Below are 22,488 nucleotides of genomic sequence, written 5' to 3'. Positions count from 1 at the left end.
GTCGCACGTGCCCTTCGTCATGCTTTTCTCCCCAGAGCCATTTCCTGGGGTACTCTTAGTGTTACTTTAGTGTTGTGTTTGGTTTCCGGTTACTGTCAGTTTTAGGGTTTGGTTTAGTTTTCAGGTTTGTGTTATGTTTATATTTAGGTATATGTTTCTGGTTAGGGTCAGGTTTATGGTTCTAGTTAGGGATAGGGTTATGATTCGCGTTAATGGTATGTTTGAGTTTAGGTTAGTGTTAGGGTTAGGGTTGAGGTTAGTGTTATGGTTGATTGCCAGGTTTGGGTTAGATTTCAGATTAGGCTTAGGGTTCAGTTAGCATAGAGTTATCATCTGGTTAGTGTAAGTGTTAGGGTTTCTGTTACTTTTGGGGTTAGGGTTATGGTTAGCATTAGGGTTATGGTTCTGGTTAGTGTTAGGGTTTGGGTTTGGTACAGATTTGTTTTACGTGTAGGGTTAGTTTTAGAGTTTAGGGTTAGGCTTAGGGTTAGGGTCAGTGGTCAGGTTCAGTTTAGCGTTGGGGTTAGTGTTAGAGTTCGAGTTAGATTTAGGGTTAGGGTTAGGTGTAGTGTTAGTGTTAGTTTTCAGATTAATGTCAGGGTCAGGGCTTGGTTTTGATATCAGTTTAGGCTTAGGGTTCTGGCTGGGTTAGGCTTCGGTTTAGTGTTAGGGTTCGGGTTTGGGTTCGGGTTCTTGTTAGGGTTAGGATTCAGGTTAGCGTTCGGGTTAGTGTTAGGATTTGGGTTATGCTGAGGTTAGGGTTAGTATTCGGATTAGGGTTATTATTAGGTTTCGGGTTCGAAAAATGCTGAGCTTTACCTTTAGGTTTCTTGTTAGGGTTAGGGTTAGGGTTAGGGCTAGGGTTAGGGTTAGGGTTAGGGTTGGGTTTGGGTTATGTTTAGGGTTAGGTTTACGTTTTGGTTTCTGATTAGGGTTATGGTTAGCGTTAGGGTTCGATTTAGGTCTAGGATTAGGGTTAGGTTTAGGGTTAGCGTTGGGTTTGGATTAGGGTTAGGGTTAACATTAGGGTTAGAAATATGTGTAGAGTTCAGGTTATGGTTAGGCTTAGCAATAAGGTTCAGGTTAGGGTAATGTTTAGGGCTAGTGTTCGAGTCAGGGTTAGGCTTAGGGTTCAGGTTCATGTTCTGGTTAGGGTTAAGGTTAGAGTCGGGCTAAGATTAGGTTTTGGGTTAGGGTTACAGTTCAGGCTAGGATTGCCTATATGGTTAGTGTTGATTTTCATGTTAAGTTTAGGGTTAGGTTTAAGGTCAGGGTTATTTTTGGGTTAGGGTTATGGCTAGGGTTCAAGTTCATTTTCTGGTTAGGGTTAGGGTTATGTTTTGCTTTGTTGGGACGGTTAGGATTAGGGTTACTGTTAGAGTTATGTTAAGGTTTAGGGTGAGGTTAGTGTTTGGATTAGGATTAGAGTTAAGGTTTGGGTTCTCGATGGTGTTAGTGTTAGGGTCGGATTAGGCTTTGTGTTTGTGATAGTTTTAGGGTTAGGGTTAAGGTTCGGGTTAGAGTCTGGGTTAAGTTTGGGGTTCAGGTTATTGTTAGAGTTCGGGTTAGCTTTAGGCTTAGGGTTAGGGCTGGGGTTCGGGTTAGTTTTGGATAAGGGATAGGGCTGGGTTCAGGTTGGGTTTGGGTTCGAGTTAGGGTTAGGTTTAGGATTCAGATTCGGGTTACGGTTAGGGTTATTTTTCGTGTTAGACTTAACGTTATGGTTACAGTTAGGGTTTGGGTTAGGGTTATTGTTAGGGTTAGGGTTAGGTTTTGGCTTAGAGTTCAAGTTAGGGTTATGTTTTGGTTCGGGTTAGGGTTGAGGTTAGCGTTAGTTTTAGTGTTAGGGTTAGTGTTTGGTTTAGGGTTATGGTTGGTGTTTGGTGTCGGTATCAGGTTAGGTTTATTGTTAGGGTTCGGGTTAGCGTTTGAGTTAGTGTTAGGGTTTGGATTCAGGTTCGGGTTAGGGTTAGTGTTCACCTTAAGGTTAGGGTTAGTTTTAGGGGTAGGGTTGGGTTCTGGTTTGGTTTAGATCTAGGGTTCTGTTTAGGGTTAGGGTTCCGATTCGTGTTCATGTTAGGGTTAGGATTAGGGTTATTGTGAGGTTTAGGCTTAGCTTTATTTTGAGGTTTGCCTTCGGATTAGGGTGAGGTTTAAGTTTCGGGTCAGGATAAGATTAGGTTTATGTTTAGTGTCGGATTAGGTTTCGGGTTAGGGTTAAATTTGGGGCCCGGTTTAGGGTTTGGGTTAGGGTTCGGCTTATGCTTAGGGCTAGCTTTAAGGTTAGGGTTGGGTTGGGTTAGGTTTACTGTTAGTGTTCATGTTAGGGTTAGGGTTATGTTTAGTCTTAGAGTTAGTGTTCAGATTAGGGTTAGGGTTAGGGTTGGGTTTGGGTAGGGTTAGTGTTAGGCTTAGGGCTAGGGCTGGGTTATGTTTAGGGCTAGGGCTAGGATTAATGTTATGGTTATTCTTAGAGTTAGATGAGGTGGTTTGTGTTTCAGTTAAGGTTGGGTTTAGCAGTAGGGATATGATTAGGAATAGAGCTAGTGTTTGTGTTAGGACTGGTTTAGGGCTACAGCAAGGGCTAGGGATAGGATTAGGGTTGGATTACATGTAGGGTTATGGTGAGAGTTAGGAGTATGTGTAGTGATAGTGTTAGTGTTATGGCAAGAGTTATCGTTAGGGCTGGGCTTAGGGCTAAGTTTAGTTATTATATTTAGGGTTAGGATTCTCTTTAGGTTTATTACTAGATTCATTTTTATGGTTTGGTACGGGGCGGGTTTTGAGGTTAGGGCTAGGGGTATGATTAGGGTTAGGTCTGCCATTAGTGTTGTGTGTGCCTTAGGGTGGGGACAATGGAAAGTGTAGGAACAGGCGTAGGGTTTGGGTTTGGGTTAAGACTAGGGTTAGAGTTAGAGTTATGCTAGGGTTAGGGTTACTGTTAGGGCTAGGGCTAGGACTAGGTTTTATGTTAGGGTTAGAGTTAGCTTAGGGTTACAGTTACAGTGAGTGTGCATATGATTTGGTTAGGGCTGGGGGAGTTTTAGGGCTTGGGGTAGGTTTAGGGTTAGAGCTAAAGTTGGGTTAGGATTCATGATATAAACCCCAACCCTAGCCCTAAAACTAATGTTAACATTAATCCGAACATGAAGCCTAATTCTCACCATAGCCCTAACCCTAACCCTAACCATTGCTCTAGACATAACCTTATCCCTAACCCTAACCCTAAATCTAAACCTACAATTACCCCTAGACTAAACCTACGGTTACCACTAACTCTATACCTGACCCTTACCGCAACACAACTCCAACCCAAACACTAACATTAACAATAACAATAATTCAAGAATTAGCACTAAGCCTAAGCCTAGCCCTATCCCTAACACTAACCCTAGTCCTAGACTTAACCCTAACCCTGACACTAGCCCTAGCCCTAACTCTAACCCTAACTGTAACCCTAACCCTAACCCTTGCCCTGGATCTAGCCCTAACCCAACCTACAGCTGAAACTAATCCTAGCCCTAGCCCTAGCCCTAAAACCCAGACCTTACACTAACCATAACTCTAACTCTATGTCTAAACCTAGCCCTTGCCCAAACCTTAACCCTAACCCTAACACTATGCTAACTCTAGTATACTAACTCTAAACACTAAGGCTAACACTAAACTTAAATTTAATCCTAACAATAACCCTAACACTAATACAACCCTAGCCCTAACCCTAACCCTAACCCTCACTGTAACTCTAACCGAAACCTTATCCTTATCCCTAATCTTAAATCCAAGCCTAACGCAGCCCTAACCCCAACTCTACCCCTCCTTCTCTCTATAAAACTAACTCTAACCGTAACCAAAACCTAACCCTAACCCTATCCTTAAACCTGGGAGCAGGTTTGTATAGGACAGGGAATCTAGAGTAGAGCTGAGCCAAATCATGTCTAGCACCCATTCCTGGAAATAAATTCATACCCCATCTCCCTTCCTTTCAGCTAGTAAGGATCACATAATACCTAAAAAACATCTGGCACAGATTGCCATTTGGTATCCTAAACCAAACTAGTACACAAACCCTAATCCAAACCCTAAGCCTAACCTTAACCCTAACCCTAACCGGAACCCGAACCCTAATCCTAACCCTAAACCGAATGCAACCTTAACCCCAACCCTACCCCTCCTTCTCTCCATAAACTAACTCTAACCCTACCCAAACTCTAACCCTAACCTTAATCCAAACCGAAGCCTAAGCCTAACCCTACCCCTAACACTAATCATATGCAGAACCCTAATGCTAGCACAAACACTAATATTAACCATAACACTAAGACTAGACATCACCCACCCTTAACATTACCCCAACTTTAACCCTAAACCTAACCCTAACTGTGACCTTATCCCTACCCATACTCTTAACCCAAACACTTAGCCTACCCCTACCCATAACCCTAACCCTAATCCTACTCTAATGTTACCCATAGCCTTAAAATAACGCTTAACCTAGACCTAATGCTAGCCTTAATCCTAAACCTGGCTCTAGCCCAAGCCTTATCCCTAACCTTAACCCTAAACCTAACACAAACCCTAGCCCAAACCCTAACCCTAGCCCTAAGCCAACACTTACCACTACCCCAGACACTAGTCATAGCACTAAACCTAACCCTAACACTAAAACTTAGTCTAACCCAACCGTAACTCTAACCCTAATCCTGGACAGACTCCTAACACAAACTCTTGCCCTAACCCTAAGCCTATTCCTAACCCTAAGCCAAACCTAAACACTAAACATAATGGTAGCCTGAACACTAAACCTACTCTTAAACCTAACCCTAACCCTAATATCAGCCCTAAGCCTAACCCAATTGCTAAGTCTAACACTAGGCTTAACCAAAATGCTAGCACTACACATAACACTAACCCTAAATCTAGCACTAACCATAACCCTAACCCTAGCACTAGACTTAACCCTACACCTAACCATAGCACTCCACACAAGCCCTAACCCTAACACAAATCCAAGCCCCAGACCTGACCCTAAACTTAGCCCCAGACATGACCATATCCCTAACCCTAACCCTAACTCTAGGCCAAATTCTAAACCGAACCATAACTATAGACCTAGGTTTAGCCCTAATGATAACCCTAGCCCTTTCCATAGTCCTAGCCCTAACGCTAACTCTAACAATAGCACTATCCCTAAACTTAGTACTAACACTAAGGCTAACCTTAACCATAGCCTTAAACCCAACACTAGCCCTAGTCCTAACCCTAACACTAAGCCTAGACATAAGACTAGCCTTAACCCTAACCCTAGCCCTAAACCAAACACTAAGCTTAACTATAACTCTAACGCAGCACTAACCTTAACCGTAGATCTAAAACTACCCTAACACAAACCCTTATACTAACCCACCCTAACCCTAGTCTTAAACCTATCCATAATTCTAGGCCTATTATCAGCCCTAACCCTAACCCTTGCCCTCACCTGAACTCTAGCCCTAATGCTAACTCTAACACTAAACCTACCCCTAACTCTCACCATAACCCTAACCCTAACCCTGACCCTAACCCTAAGCCAAACACTAACCCAACACCTACCCCTACTACTAACCCACCCCTAAACTTCACCCAACATTAACCCTAACCCTACCCCTGACCTAACCAAACCTAACTCTAACTTTAACCCTAACCCTAACCTGAACCTTAATTATCACCCTAGCTCTAGGCTTAACTTTATCTTTAACCCTAACCCTAATGCAACCCTAACCCTAACACTACCCCTACACCAACCCCTCACCTAAACCTAAACCTAGCCAAACACCTACACCTACCCCTAACAATATCCATAACCCCAAGCATAACCCAACCCTAATGTTAACTCTAACACTAATCTTAGCCCAATTCTAATCCTAACCCTAGCCCTAGTTCTAACACTAACCATAACACTAGTCATAACTCTAAATCTAGCCCTGTCCTTAGCCCTAACCTTAACCATTACACGAACACTAACCCTAACCCAAAACCTAACCATAACCATAAACCTAATCCAACCCCACTCCTATCCTTACGCCTACCTCTAATCTTAAAACTTATGCTAACTGTAACTGTAGCTTTTATGTAACCCTAAACCTAATAACCCTACCGCTGTGCCTAACCCTAAACAAATGCCTAGCTCTAAACCTAACCATAGCCATAAACCTAAAACTAACACTAAACCTAGCCCTAACCCTCGCCATAGCCATAAACCTAACCCTAGCACTAACCCTAACCCTAACCGTAACCCTTACCCTAAACCTAAATCTACTTCTAACCATAACGCTAACTCTAACCTTGACCCAAGTCTTGAACTAACCCTAGCCGTAAACCCAGTCACAACCCTAACCCTAATCCTTGTCCCCACCTGACCCCTAACACTATCCCTTGCCTTAACACTAACCCTAATGTTATCCATAATCCTAAAACGAGCCCTAGCCCTAGACCTAACCTTAACTGTAACCCTAACCCTAAAACTGGGCCAAAAACTTAGCCCAAACCCGAACACTAACACTAACGCAGCCCTATGCCTAGTCCTAAATCTGACACTAAACCTAACAGTAAAACTGAACCTAGCCCTAGTCTAAGCCCTAGACCAAGCCCTAGTCATAAACTTAACCCTAGACCTAACTCTAGCCCTGGCCCTAATGTTAAACTTAACGCAATTCCCACAGTTAACCGTATCACTACCCCTGACCTTAACTGTAACGCTACCTCTATCCCTAAAACACTCTTTACCCAGACCCTAAGACTTAAGGTAACACGAACCCTAACACTAACCCAACCCTAAACCCAAACCTAACCGTAACACTAACCCTAACATTAAGCCTAACAATAACCCAATCCCTAGTGATAACACTAACACTAATCTTAAGCATAATCATAACCCTCAACTTACTCCTACACCTAACCCTAACCCTATGCCTAACTGTAACCATAACCCTAAATCTTAGCTAACCCCTACCCCTAAGTCTAACCCTAACCTTAACTCTAACGCTAACCCTAACACTAACCATACGCCTACCCCTAATACTACCCTGAACCTTAACATTAACTCTTTAACCCAACCACAAAACTAACCCCAACACTAATCCTAGCATTAACCCTAAACCAAACCCTTGCCCTAAACCTAGCACTAACCCTAACCCTAACCCTAGCCCTAACTCTAAAACCAGCCCTATACCCAGACTTAACCCTAACCCTAAACCTAAGACAAACCCAAACCCTAACCCTAATTGTACCCCAGACCTACCCCTAGCAATAAACCTACCCTTAACCCTAACCATGGCTCTAGACCCTAATGCCAACTCTATCACTAGCCGTAAACCTAAATCTAACCCTAACCTTATAACTAACCCTAACCCAAACCCTTCAACTACCACTGACCTTAACCCGAACACTAACCCTAAACCTATTCCTACACCTACTCCTTCCCTAACCAATAACCCTAATCAAAACCCTAGCCCCTCCATAACCATAGGCCAGACTCGAATGCAACCCTAAACCCAACCCTACTACTAACCATAAAACTAACCCTAACCCAAACTTAACCCCAACTCCATCCCTAATAATAACACTATTCCTAACACTAGCCATAATCCTAACCTTCGCCCCAGCCCTAACCCTAAACCTAGCCCTAGCCCTAAACTTACCCCTAACCCTAACGCTAACATTAACCCTAAAACTATCCCTACATGTACCGCTCTGTTAAACCTAACCTTAAGCCAAGCCTAACACTAACCTTAACCCCAGTCCTAGCACTAACACAAACCCTAACCCTAAGCCTAAATCTATCCCTACACCTACACCTCCCCTAATCCTATATCCAAACCCTAAGCTTAAACCTAACCCTACTGCAAGCTTAACCCCAAACATAACCCTAACGTTAACCATAAAACTAACATTAACTCTGTACCAAACCTAACCTTAACCATAAACCTTACCCTAACACTAATCCAAGTCCTGCACCTACACCTACTATTAACTCTAAACCTAACCCTAATCCAAACCGATCCCTAACCCCCCCTACCCTTACCCCTAAACCTAACACGAACTCTAACCCAGCTCTACACATAACGCTACCCCTAACGTTAACCCTAACCCATTCATACCCCAACTTTAATCCTAGCCATAGCCCTAAACATAAAACCAACAACAGCCCTAGCCCTTAACCTGACCTAGCACTAACCCTAACCCTAAACCTAACACTAAACCTAGCACTAACTATAGTCCTACCCTAACCATTGCACTAACACTCCATCGCCACCCTGAGCCCTAACTGTCACCCTAAACCAACCCCAACACAACCTCTACCCTAAACCTAACCCTAACCCTAGCACTATCGCTCACAGTAACCACAACCCTAGCCGTAACCCTAAACCTAGCACTAACCCCATCTGTAAGGTTAACGTTAACCATTGCCCTAGACCTAACACTAACCCAGCCCTACACATGAAATTAACCATAGTCCTAGTCCTAACCATAAACCCAGGTCTAGCCCTAGCCCTAAATCTAGACCTATCCTTAACCCTAGTCATGGCCCTGACCTTAACCCTAACATTAACACTATCCATAACCCTAGTACAAACATTAATGCTAACCCTGAACCTAACCAAACAGTAAAAAGCCATCCCCATTTCCCACTATAAACCCATCCCCATACCCATATCACTAACCCTACCCTTAACCCTAAACCCAGCCCTAACCGTGACCCTGCACTACACCTAACCCTAAAGCAAATTCTTACCCTACCATAACTCCTAATCTTACCTTAATTCTAGCCCTAACCATACCCTCATCATAGTGCTAGACCTAACACTAACCCTAACACTAACCCTAACTCTAGCCCTAGCCCTAGCCCTACCTTTAGCCTAACACTAGTCCTAACCCTAACACAAACCCTCACACTACCCTATGCCAAACTCTACCCTTACACCTGACTCTAACCCTAACCATATCCCTAACCCTAACCCTCAATGCTAACCCTAACCCAACACAAATCCTAGCCCTAGATGTGACCTTAACTTAGCCCTAGCCCTAGCCATAACTCGAACCCTAACACTAACCCTACCTCTAACCCTAACCCTAACCCTAATCATAAATCTAGACCTAGTCCTAGCACTAACGCTAACCCTAACCTTGTCCATAGCCCTGGCTCTAACCATAACCCTATAACTAGCCCTATCACTAACCCTAACCCTAAAACTACCCCTAAACCAAATCCTAAATCATGTCTAACCCCAACCTTACCCATTCCCCTAAGCCTAACATTAACCCTAACTATAACTCAGCCCTAGGCTAACCTTGACCCTAACACTTAACCTAGTCTAAGCCACAGCCCTAACCTTAGTTTGATCACTAATACTAAACGTAACTCTGTCCCTAACAAAAACCGAGCCCCAGCAATTGCCCTAGCCCTGCCCCTAAACTAAACTTACCTCTAACAATAACTCTACCACTAAAAGTAAACCTAACCCTAACTCTAGGACTAACCCTAAACCTAAAACTTATCCTAACTCTAACTCTAGCTCTAGGCCTAACCCCAACCCTAGCCTAGAGGTGACCCTAATGCTAACACTAACCATCACCCAACACTAATCATAACCCAACAATAACCCTAACCCTAACTCTAATGTTAACTCTGCCCTAATCCTAGCCCTAACCCTAATGCCAACACTAGCCCAAGTCCAAACCCTAACCCTAACCCTAGTCCTAATCCTACTCCTAAAGATGATACTAGCCCTAAACCTGACACTAACCCTAAGTCTATACATAACCCAAACCCTAACTCTAAATGTAACCCTAACCTACCACTAACCCTAGCTATAGCCCTAAAATTGCCCCTACCCATAATGCTAACCATAACCCTAATCCTAGCCCTACTCTTAACCCTACTCCTAATGCTAGGCCGAAGCCTAGCCATCAGCATAATCCTAGCCCTAAGCCTAACTCGAGCCCTAACGCTCACTCTCATGCTACCACCAGCCCTAACACTCATCGTAACGTTAACCCGAACCCAACCCTCACCCTACCCCTAAGCCTACCACTCCTCTAACTCTAACCCTAACCCAACTCTTACCACTACACTATCCCTAAACCTAACCTAACCCTTAACCTACACCTACCCCTACACCTACCCTTAACTGAAAACCTAAACAATCCCTAACCATAACCATAACATTAATCCTAACCCTAGCCTTTATCCTAAGCATATCCCTAGCCCTAACACTATCCCTAACTTAGTCGTAACCCTAATGATAGCCTTAGCTCTAGCTCTAGTCCTAACCCTAGCCCAAAACTAACCCTAACCCTACTGTAATCCGAACCCTAGCCCTAACCCTAACCCTAAACCGAAGACCAGCCCTAGCCCTAATCTTAACTGTAGCACTAACTCTAGACCTAACACTAACTGTAGCTATAAACTTAACTCAAACCCTAAGCTTAAACCTAAGGCTAATCCAAGACCTAAACCTAGTCCTAACCCTAACCCTTGTCATAATAGTAACCCTAACGCTAGACCTCCCCATAAATCTAGCACTAAAAATAACCATAACCTTAACCATAACCATAGATCAAACCCTAACCCTAGCCCTAACTCTAACCCTACCCTAAACCTAGCTGTAACTCTAACCCTTCCCCTAAATGTAAACCTAAACGTAGCTCTAGTACTAACCCTAAACCTAACCCTGACCCTAAACCTAGCCATAGACCTAGGGCTAAGCCAAACCCTAGACAGAGACCTGAGCCTAACCCGAGACCTACCTGTAACCATAACCGTAACTGTAACCATAAAACTAACCATAACCCTAGCCATAAGCTTAACTTCTACCCTAGATGTAGACCTGACCCTAACCATAACTCTAACCCAACAGTAGCCCTAACCCTAATGCTAACCATGACCTAATCATAGCCCTAGCCCTAACCCCAACACAAGCCCTAGTCCTAACCCTAACCCTAACCACGGATATAAATCTAGCTCTAAACCTAAGCCTAATCCTAAACATAGCCTTAACCCTAACCCTAAGCCTAGCCCTAACCCATACTGTAACCCTAACAGTAACCCTAGAACTAGCCCTAGAACTAACACTAGCCCTAGCCTTATCCCTAGACCTAGTGCTAACCTTAACACTACCCTTAACCCTATGCCTAACACTAGCCTTAACACTAATGCTAACCCTAACCCTAAGCCTAACTCTAGCCCTAACCATAGTCCTAACCCTAGCCCTAGCCTTAACCTTAATGCTAACACTAACATTAACCCTAACCCAAGCCCTAACCCTACCCCAAGCATAACTCTAACTCTAACCCAACTCTAACCTTACCCCTAACTCTACCACTACTCCTACCCATCACCTTAACGCTTACCCTATTTTTTCCCCCAAAGCCACAGTAGATAGTTGTATGTTATAGCTGCACATCCTTCTAGTTGCTGTATGTGGGACGCGGCCTCAGCATGGCCGGAAATGCGGTATGGGTGTGCACCTGGGATACAAAGCTGGGTCACCAACATCGGATCCCGTGCACTTAACTGCTAAGCCATGGGGCCTGCCCCACGCTTACCCTAAATATAAAGCTAACCTTACACATAACCCTAAAGTTAACCCTGACCCTACCCATAACCCAAACTCTAATGCACACAACATTAACCCTAACACTAACCCTAATCCTAGCCATAGCCATAAGCCTAAAGCCAGCCGCAGCCCTAGCCCTAACCAGCATCCTAGCACTAAACCTAGCTCTAACACTAACCATAGCCATAAACCTAACTGAACTCTAACCCTAAACCTAACCTTAGCTCAAACCCTAGACCTAAACCTAAGCCTTTCCCAAAACCTAATCCTAATGTTAACCATACACCTGACCATCATCCAAACGCTAAACCTACCCCAAGCGTAACCCTAACCCTAACCCTAGCCCTAACCCTAAGCCTAGCCCTAAGACTAACCAGAACTCAGTTCTTAACCCAACCCCAAGCCCTAACAGTAACCCTATCCCCAACCCCAACCAAAACCGCTACCCAAATCCCAATCTTAAGCCTAAAACAACCCTAAGCCTAAACCTAAGCCTATGCCAAATCCTAACATTAAGTGTAACGTTAAACTTAACACTTGTCCTAGACCTAATTCTAACCCAGCCCTAAACCGGACCCTTACACTAGCCCTAACACTAACCCTAACCACAGACCTATCCCTAGCCCTAAGTCTAACACCAGTCCTAACCCGAACCCTGGCCCTAACCCTAACCTTATCCCTAACCGTAGCCACAACACTAATGCTAATCCTAACCCTAACCATGACCCTAAACCGATCTCTCCCATTCCCAACCAATAGCCCAACAGTTAACCCTAAACCTAACAGTACCCCTGCCACTAAGACTAACACAAACCATGACCCTAAACCGAACCATGATCCTAGCCATAGCCCTAACCATAACTCTAGACCTAGACCTAACTCTAACCCTAAGCCTAGCCCTAACCTGTACCATGGCACTAACCCTAATGCTCAATCTAGCCCTAGCCATAACACTAACACTAAACCGAACTGTAGCCCAAAACCAACACCTAACACTATGTGTAACCGTAACCCTAAACGGAGTATTAATCCTAACGCTAACCCAAATCCTATCCATAAACCTAACCCTAACCCTAGCCCTAGCGCTATCACTAACATAACCTTAAAGCTAACACTAATCCTAACCCTAATCTGTAACCTAACCCTAACCATAGCACAGACTTAATCCTAATCCTGACTTTAACCCTCAGTCTAACCCTAAAACTGACTCTAAGCCATAAGCCTAACCCTAAACCTCACCGAACCAGAACCCAAACACGAACCCAAACCCTTACCCGAACACAAACCTGAATCTGAACACTAACAAGAACCCTAACCTTGACACCAACACTAGGACTAACCCTGAACATAAACTTAACCTAACCATAACCCTCAACCTAACTCTAACCATAGCCCTAATGCTAGCCCTAGACCTAGACCTAGACCAAGCTCTAACCATAACTGTAAACTTAAGGCTAACCCTAGCCAGAACACTAGGCCTAGACTTAGCTCTAGACCTAACACTAGCCCGAGACTAGCCCTAACTCTAAGTCTAGAGCTAACAGTAGCCCTAGCCCTAAACCTAACACTAAACCTAATCCTAATCCTAGCCCTGGACATAACCCCAGCCATAACACTTACCCTAACCCTAACACTAACCCTAACCATAGCAATAAACTAAGCCATAAGCCTAACCCTAGCAGTAATCCTAACTCTAAACCTCACCCTCACCCTAGCCCTAACTCTAACACTAACCCTAGCCCTAAACCTAGCCCTAAACTTAACACTAAACCTAACCCTAATCATAGCCCTAAAACACACCCTAGACCTATCCGTAACCCTGGCAATAACCCTAAACCTAGCCCTCACCCTAGCCTTAGCCCTAAACCTAAACATAGCCCTAGACCTAACCCTACCTGCAAACCTAACCCTAGCCATAACCCTAACCCTATCCCTAGCCATAAGCCTAATGCTAAACCTAACCCTAGCCTTAGACCCAGCCCTAGCCCTAACCCTAACCCTAGCCCTATCCCTAACCTTAACCCTAACCGAAACTCTAAACCTAATGCTAACACTAACCCTAACCCACACACAATTGGTTTGATTTCAACACATGTGAAAGTTGTCACACACAATAGGTGTGATGTCATACATAAAAATGTGAATTATGTCACAAAAAAAGGTAAAAGGTGTCACACATATCATTGGGTATGTTTTCAATCACAAATGTGAGCCCTGTCACAAGTACACCATTGGTGTGATGTCAGACACACAATGTGTGTGAAGGCTCACACCAACCTGACGATGTCACAGACAACGGGAGTGGTGTCTCTAAGGAAAATGAGTGAATATTCACACATAGCAATGAGAGTTACACAAAACACACCAGTGCGATATGTCAGAGTAAAATGTGAGCGATTTCACGGAAACCTGGAAGTGACGTCATACATAACAGTGGGTGTCACATCACAGTTAAGAATATGACTCCCATCATACACAATGGGCATGATATTACACAATTTGAGAGATGCGACCGTCTATCCTATTGTTAGCACACTCATGTTGTGTGATGTCCCAAAATGGGTGTGATGTCCCACATAACGATTGGAGTGATGTCAGACACAAAATGTGAACCACGTCACAATCCATTGGAAGGATGTCAAACACTATCAGAGTGATGCCACACTCAATTGGTGTGATATCATACATAATACTGGGAGTGACACCACACATAATAATGGTTGATATATCATACGGGAATTAAGGTTAATGTCACACACAAATGTTGTGGTGTGACACACAATGAGGATGTTGTCACACTCAAACAATTGATGTGATGTCACCAAGCATGTGGTCACGCCACGCAAAATAGTGGGAGTGATATCACATGCACACATTGGGAGTGATGTCACCCTTTAAAATGTGAATTATGTCACTAGGAACATGTCACTGATGTCACACGTAGCGGATGTAATGTCACACTATTGATGTGATGTCACACATAATGAGACTGAGTTCACACATAAACGTGAGTAATATCACAAAGGACATGTGACTGATGTCACACATATGTGGGAGTGATGTCACACTATTGGTCTGATGTCATACAACACAACACGCGTGATATCACACATAACAGAAAGATGTCACCCAAAATATATGAGTGAAGTCACAGAAACACCATGGGAGTGATGTCACAACACTAGTAGAGTGATGTCCTCGAGAATTAATGTGACATCACACAGAATATTGGGAGTGACATGACACTTAACAATAGCCATTTCATATGGTAAATTCGAGTGATGTCACACACAATTGGAGTGATGTCAACATATGTGAATGTTGTCACACACACACAATAGGTGTGATGTCATACATAAAAATGTGAATTATGTCACAAAAATGTGAATGGTGTCAGACATATCAATGTGTGTGTTTTCACACACAAATGTGAGCACTATCACACATACACCATTGGTGTGATGTCATACAGACATTGAATGAGGTCAGACACACAAAGTGTGTGAAAGCACACACCAACCTGGTGCTGTCATGGACATTTGGAGTGGTATCTCTAAGGAAAATGAGTGTGAATTCATACATAACAATGAGAGTTACATAAAACACACGATAGGGATATAAGTCAGAGTAAAATGTGAAAGACTTCACAGAAACCTGGGAGTGATTTCATACAAACTCTGGATGTCATATCAAAGTTAACAATATGACTGCCCTCACACAACGGGAGTGATATCACACAATTTGAGAGATGTGACAGGCTAACCTAGTTTTATCCTGCTCAAAGTGTGTGATGTCTCAAAATGGGTGTGATGTCACACATAACGATTGGAATGATATCACATACAAAATGTGAGCGATGTCACACACTGTTGGAGTGATGTCAAACACACTATCAAAGTGATGTCACAATCAAGTGGTGTGATGTCATACATAATACTGGGAGTGACACTGCACATAATAATGGTTTGATATCATATGACAATTAAGGTTGATGTCACTCACAATTGATGGGATGTGACACACAATGAGGATGTTGGCACACACAAAGGGTTGTGATGTCACCCATAAACAAGTGTATCACATCACACATAACATTGGGTGTGATATCACATTCACACAATGGGAGTGATGTCACAATTTACATGTCACTTATCTCAGAGAGCAGTGGGAGTGATGTCACTATTGACGTGATGTTACTCTTAACAATGGGTGTGATTTCACACATAAATATATGAGTAATCTTACAAAGGACACACGACTGATATCACACATAACCTGTTAATAGTCTACACTCAGGTTTCTATCTAATGTATTGAAAGAGCATTTCTGCTGAACTCAGCTTGCCAATAGCTCTAGGGAACATACTCTAATGAGACTTTTTATACTTTTCACTACAACTGGTACAGATTATCTGTAACATCCATTCAAATGAAAGTACAGTGTGAAGAAAAACTCCTTTTTTAAATCTGTTTATGATCGTCTTGAAAAGTCCCTTTTCAAAGGTTGCAGTTGGCGTCTTTCATTCAGGCTTTCTCTTACATGGAATGAAAGAATGTGATCGTTGATTTCAGTTTGCCAGTAGCTGTTGGGAATATCTTCCTATGAGAGGGCTTAAATTTTTCACTACACAAGGAAGAGAATATCTATAATATCCATTTATGAAAAACACAGTGTGGATAAAAACTCTTGCTTGTACCTATTTAGCATTTGCACTGGAAAGTACTTTTTCAAACATTGCAGCTCACAACATTTACTCAGGCTCTCTCTCACAGTAGAGGAGAGAATGTTCTTACTGAGCAAAGGTTGCCATTAGCTGTAAGTAAGATCTTCCCATGAGAGCTTTTAAGCTTTTCACTACTGCTGGGAGAAAGTATCTATAACATCCATTGAAATACCATACACGGTGGAAAAAAACTCATTTAATTGTTGAGGATCATCTTGATGAGTGAACTTTTCAATCATTGATCTTCATGGCCTGCACTCAGGCTTTCCCTCAAATATAATGAAAGAACACCCGTTCTGAACCCAACAACCCTGTAGCTGTAAGTCAACTCATCCTTGGAGGGCTTTTAAACTTATCTCTACAGCTGGGAGAGAGTATCTGTAACATTCATAAAATGAAAGTCAAGTGTGCAGAAAATCTCTGGCTGGTATGTCTATAGGATCCTCCTGCAAATTGCCTTTTCCATCATTGTAGTTAACGACCGTCACTCAAGCTCTCTCTCCTATGTAAGGCAAGAAACTAATTGCTGTACTCAGCTTGCAAGGAGCTTTAAGCAGGATCCTCCTTTGAGAGCTTGTAAACTTGCACTGCAGCTGCAAGAGAATATCTGTAACATCCATTCCATGTAAGTTCTCTGTGGAGGAAAACACTTCCTTTTAGCTTTTTAGGATCATATTGTAAGGTGCCTTTCATCTTTGCACTTGATTGCATGCACTCAGGCCTCCTTCCTGATATAAAAGAAAACACCCCTGCTAAACCTACTTTGCCAGTGGCTGTTGGGAACACCTTCTTAGGATAGTTTCCACTTTTCACCACAGCTCGGAAAGAAGCTGTATCACATCCATTCAATGAAAGGACACCATGAAGAAAACCTCCTCTTGTAAGCGTTTATGACCATGTTCCTAAGTGGCTTTAACTACACTGCAGTTCAATCTATATTCAGAGTCTCACTAGCATATCATGATGACCATTACTGCTTATCACAGCTTGCCAGTATCTGATAGTAACATCTTCATATGAGAGGATTTAAAATTACAGTAACACTGGGAGAGTGTATCTATAACATCCATAAAACGAAAGTCTAGTATGTATAAAATTTCTTGCTTCTATCTGTATACGACTATCCTGATAATTGCCTTTATCAACATTGCAGTTAACTACCTTCAATCAGGAATTCTTCCCCATGTAAAGCAAGAAAGTTCTTGCTGACCTCTGCTTCCAAGTACTTTACAGGAGGATCTGCCTCTGAGGGCTTTTAAACTTTCCACTGCAGTGGGGCAAGTATTACTCTAACATCCATTCCATGAACCTACTCTGTGGTGAGCAACTATTAAAGTTACCATTTTAGGATATTTTCAAGTGCCTTTTCCTCTTTGCCGCTCATTGCCTGCACTGAGGCTCCCTTCCCAACTGAAAGACAACTCACCACTGCTCAAACAAGTTTGAAAGTAGCTGTTAGGAACAACGTCCTATGACAGCTTTCCAACTATCACTACAGGTGGTGCAGATGATCATTACCATCCATTCAATAAAAGTTGACTGTTCAGAGCAACTCCTGCTTGTAGGTGTTTAGGATCATCTTGAGAAGAGTCTTTTAATTACTGCAGTTCAATCTGCATTCGCGGTCTGAGTAGCATATTATGATGAACACTATTGATTAACACAAGTGGTCAATATCATAGGTTACATCTTCATATGAGAGGTTTTTCAGTTTCACTGCAGCTAGAGGAGAGTATCTATAACATCCATAAAATGAAAGTCAAGAGTGGAGAAAATCTCATCCTTGCATCTATATAGAATCTTCTTGCAAATTGCCTTTTCCCTCTTTGCAGTTAACGACTTTCACTCAGGATCTCTCTCCCAAGACATGCAAGAAAATGTTTGCGGAACTCAGTATGCAAGTATCTCTGAGGAGGTTTTTCCTCTGAGATCTATTAAACAATTCACTACATCTGGGAGAGAATATCTCCAACATCCATTCCGGGAACATACTCTGTGCAAAAAAAGTCCTCCTTTTAGATATTAGGATCATATGTTAAATTGCCTTTTCCTCTTTGCTGTTCATTGCCTGCAATGATGTTTCCTTCACTGTATAGAGACAAAACACCACTGTTCAACCAATTTTGCCAGTAGCTGTAAGGACAGGTTCGTATGAGAGCTTTCAAAGTATTACTAAAGGTTTTACTGATTATATTTAACATCCATTCCATTCAAGTTGAATCTTCAGAAAAACTCCTGATAGTAGCTGTTTAGGATCATCTTGAGGAGAGATATTTAATACACTACAGTTCAATCCACTTTCAGGCTCTCATGAACATATCATGACAAACATTATAGCTTAACACATGTGGCCTATATCTGTAAGTAACATCTTCATATGAGTGGTTTTCAAATGTCAGTACAGCTGGCAAAGGGTATCTATAACATCCATCAATTGAAATTCAGGTATGGAGAAAATCTTTTGTGTGTATGTGTATAAGACTATTCTGAAAATTGCCTTTTCCAACGTTGCAATAAATAACCTTCATCCGTGCTCTTTCTCCCAAGTCAGGTAAAAAATATTTGCTGAACTCAGCTTGGAAGTATCTTTAAGGAGGCTCTCCCTCTGAGAGCTTTTAAACTTTTCACTGCAGCGGGGAGCGAATATCTATAACATCCATTTCAGGAATGTATCTTGTGGAGAAAAATTCTTCCCTTTAGCTTTTTAGGATCATATTTTAAAGTGCCTTTTCCTCTTTGTCGTTCATTGTCTGCACTGAGCCTCCCTTCCCAATGGAAATACAAAACACTCCTGCTCAATCACCTTTGCTAGTAACCATCAGAGCATCTTCTTAGGAGAGCTTTCGAACGATCACTACAGGTGGTGCAGATTATTGTTATGATCAACTCAAAGAAAGTTGACACTTCACAGAAACTCCAGCTTGTGGCTGTTAAGGGTCATCTTCAGAAGAGACTTTTAATGGACTGCAGTTCAAACTCTAGTCAGGTTCCCACTAGCATCTCATGATGAATTATATTGCTTAAGACAGGTGGCCAATATCTGAAAGCAACATCTTCATCTTAGGGGTTTTAAATTTCAGTAGTGCTGGGAGAGAGTATCTATAACATCCATAACATGAAAGACAAGTTTGGTGAAAATCTCGTTCGTGTAACTGTGTACGTTCATCATGCAAATTGCCTTTTCCCTCATTGCATTTAATGGCCTTCACTCAGCTCTCTCGCCAAAGTAAAGCAAGAAAGCGTTTGTTGAACTCAGCTTGCAGGATCCTTTAAGAATGATCTTCTGAGAGCTTTTAAAATTTTCACTGCAGCTGGGAGAACTTATCTATAATATCCATTCCATGTAAGTACCATGTGGAGGAAAACACTTGCTTTTAGCTTCTTCAGATCATATTGTCAATTGCATTTTCATCTTTGCATTTCATTGCCTGCACTCACGTTTCCTCCCTGATTTAAAGAGAAAACACTACTGCTAAACCTACTCTGCCAGTAGCTGTTAGGAACACCTTCCTTTGAGAGTTTCAACATTTCAACACACCTCGGAAAGAAGCTTTACCAAATCCATTCAATGAAAATATACCGTGAAGAAAACCTCTTCTTGTACTTGCTTAGGATTATGTTCATGAATGACTTTAAAGGCACTGCAGTTCAGCCTGCATTTAGGGTATCATTAACATATCATGATGAACACTAGTGCTTAACACAGGTTGCCACTATCTGTTAGTAACATCTTCATATGAGAGGTTTTAAATTTTCAGTACAGCTGGAGAGAGTATCTATAACATCCATGAAATGAGAGTTCAGTGTGGAGAAAATCGCTTGGTTGTATCTGTATAGGAGTATCCTGAAAATTGCCTTTTCCACCATTGCAGTTCCCGACCTGCACTTAGGAATTCACTCCCAGGTAAGGCAAGAAAGATCTTGCTGAACTCAGATGGCAAGTAGATTTCAGCAGATCTGCCTCTGAGAGCTTTTAAACTTTCCACTGCAGCTGGGACAGAATATCTACACCATACATTCCATGTAAGTACTCTGTGGAGGAACATACGTCCTTTTAGCTTTTTAAGATCATCTTACAAAGTGCCTTTTCATCTCTGCAGTTCATTGCCTGCACTCAGGTCTCCTCCACAACTTAAAGACAAAACACTACTGTAAACCTATTTTGCCAGTTGCTGCTAGGAACACATTCCTATGAGATGTTAAAATTGTCACCACAACCGGGGAAGAAACTCTATCACATCCATTCAACGAAAGTACCGTGTGAAGAATATCTTTACGTGTCGCTGTTTAGAATCATATCCATGAGTGACATTAAAAACATTGTACTTCAGTCTACCTTCACGGTTTCACTAGCATATCATTATCAACACTATTGTTTAACACAGGTTGCTAATATCTGTTAGGAATACCTTCATATGAGAGGGTTTAAAATTTCAGTACAGATGGGAGTATCTATAACATCTATAAAAAGTAAGATCATTGTAGAGAAAGTTTCTTGCTAATATCAGTATAGGACTATCCTGAAAATTTCCTTTGCATCCTTGCAGTTAACAACATTCACTTAGTAATTCTCTCCCTATTTAATGAAAGAAAGACCTTGCTGAACTCAGATTGCAAGTAGCTTTCCCCAGGATCTGCCTCTGAGAGCTTTTAAACTTTCCACCGCAGCTGGGACACAATATCCATAACATCCAGTACATGAACGTACGCTGTGCAGAAAAATTCTTCCTTGTAGATTTTTGGATGATGTGGTTCAGTACCTTTTCCTCTTTGCCATTCATTGCCTGCACTGAGGCTGTCTTCCCAATGGAATGACAAAACACCACTAAGCAACCAAGTTTGCCAGTAGTTTTCAGGATCATCTTACTAGGAGAGCTATCACTACAGGTGATGCAGATGATCCTTACCATCCATTCGATGACAGTTGCCTCTTCAGAGAAACTCCTCCTTGTAGCTGTTTAGGATCATCTTGAGAATTTGAATACACTCCAGTTCAAACTACATTCAGGGTCTCACTAGCATATCATGACGAACATTTTTGTTTAACACAGGTACCCAATAATTGTAAGTAACATCTTCATATGAGAGGTTTTAAAATTTCAGTACACTTGGGAGATATTATCTATAGCATCTGTAAAAGGAAAGGTCAGTCTGGAGCAAAATTCTTGCTTGCATCTGTAGAAGACTATCCTGAAAATTGCCTCTCCCAAAATTGCTGTTAATGAGTTTTACTTAAGAATTTTCTCCCTGGGGCCTGCCTGGTGGCGCAAATGGTTTCGTGTGCACACTCCACGTTGGTGGCCTGGGGTTTTCAGTTACCTAACCCTGGGCACGCACCAACGCACTGCTTGCCAGGACATGCTGTGGTGGCGTCTCATATAAAGTAGAGGAAGATGGGCACAGATGTTATCTCAGGGCCAATCTTCCTCAGCAAAAAAGAGGAGGATCAGCATCGGATGTTACCTCAGGGCTTATCTTCCTCACAAAAAAAAAAAAAGAGAATTCTCTCCCATGTAACGCCAGCAAGTTCTTGATTAACTCTGCTTACAAGTACGTTTAAGGAACATCTACCCCTGAGAGCTTTTAAACTTTCCACTGTAGCTGGGAGAGAATATCTATTGTATCCATCTAATGAACATACTCTGTGGAGAAAAACATTTCCATTTAGTTTTTGAGGATCATAATGGAAAGTGCCTTTTCTTCCTTTTGGTTCGTTGCCTGCACTGAGGCTGCCTTCTCAATGCAAAGACAAAATACCACTGCTCAGGCACTTTTGCCAGTAACAACTAAGGAAATAACTTCGTGCCCTGTCTCTCTTCCTTCCAGCAAATGAGGTCCACCTTCCTTAACCAGGTTGGGGGCATATTGCCATTTCAGGCCTTGAGAAGGAATATCACATTCCTTTGAGAAGGCAATTTCTGATCCCAGGTTCTAAGTAGAGCTCTAGGAACAAGTTAGTAAATGAGATTCAAAGATTACTGGAACTTAGCTGAACTATTTATAACAGCGATTGTTGGAAATAACTTCATGCCCACTATCTCTTCCTTCCATTTCATAAAGATCAGAAACCTAAAACAGGTATATAACAGAATGCAGCTTCAGGCCTTGAGACTGAATCTCATATTCCTTTGAGAGGGAACTTTCTGACCCAGGCTTGTTAGCAAATGT

This window comes from Diceros bicornis (assembly GCF_020826845.1).
Source record: "Diceros bicornis minor isolate mBicDic1 chromosome 16 unlocalized genomic scaffold, mDicBic1.mat.cur SUPER_16_unloc_1, whole genome shotgun sequence".
In the NCBI taxonomy this organism is placed as follows: domain Eukaryota; kingdom Metazoa; phylum Chordata; class Mammalia; order Perissodactyla; family Rhinocerotidae; genus Diceros; species Diceros bicornis.
This window is presented reverse-complemented; position numbering follows the sequence as displayed.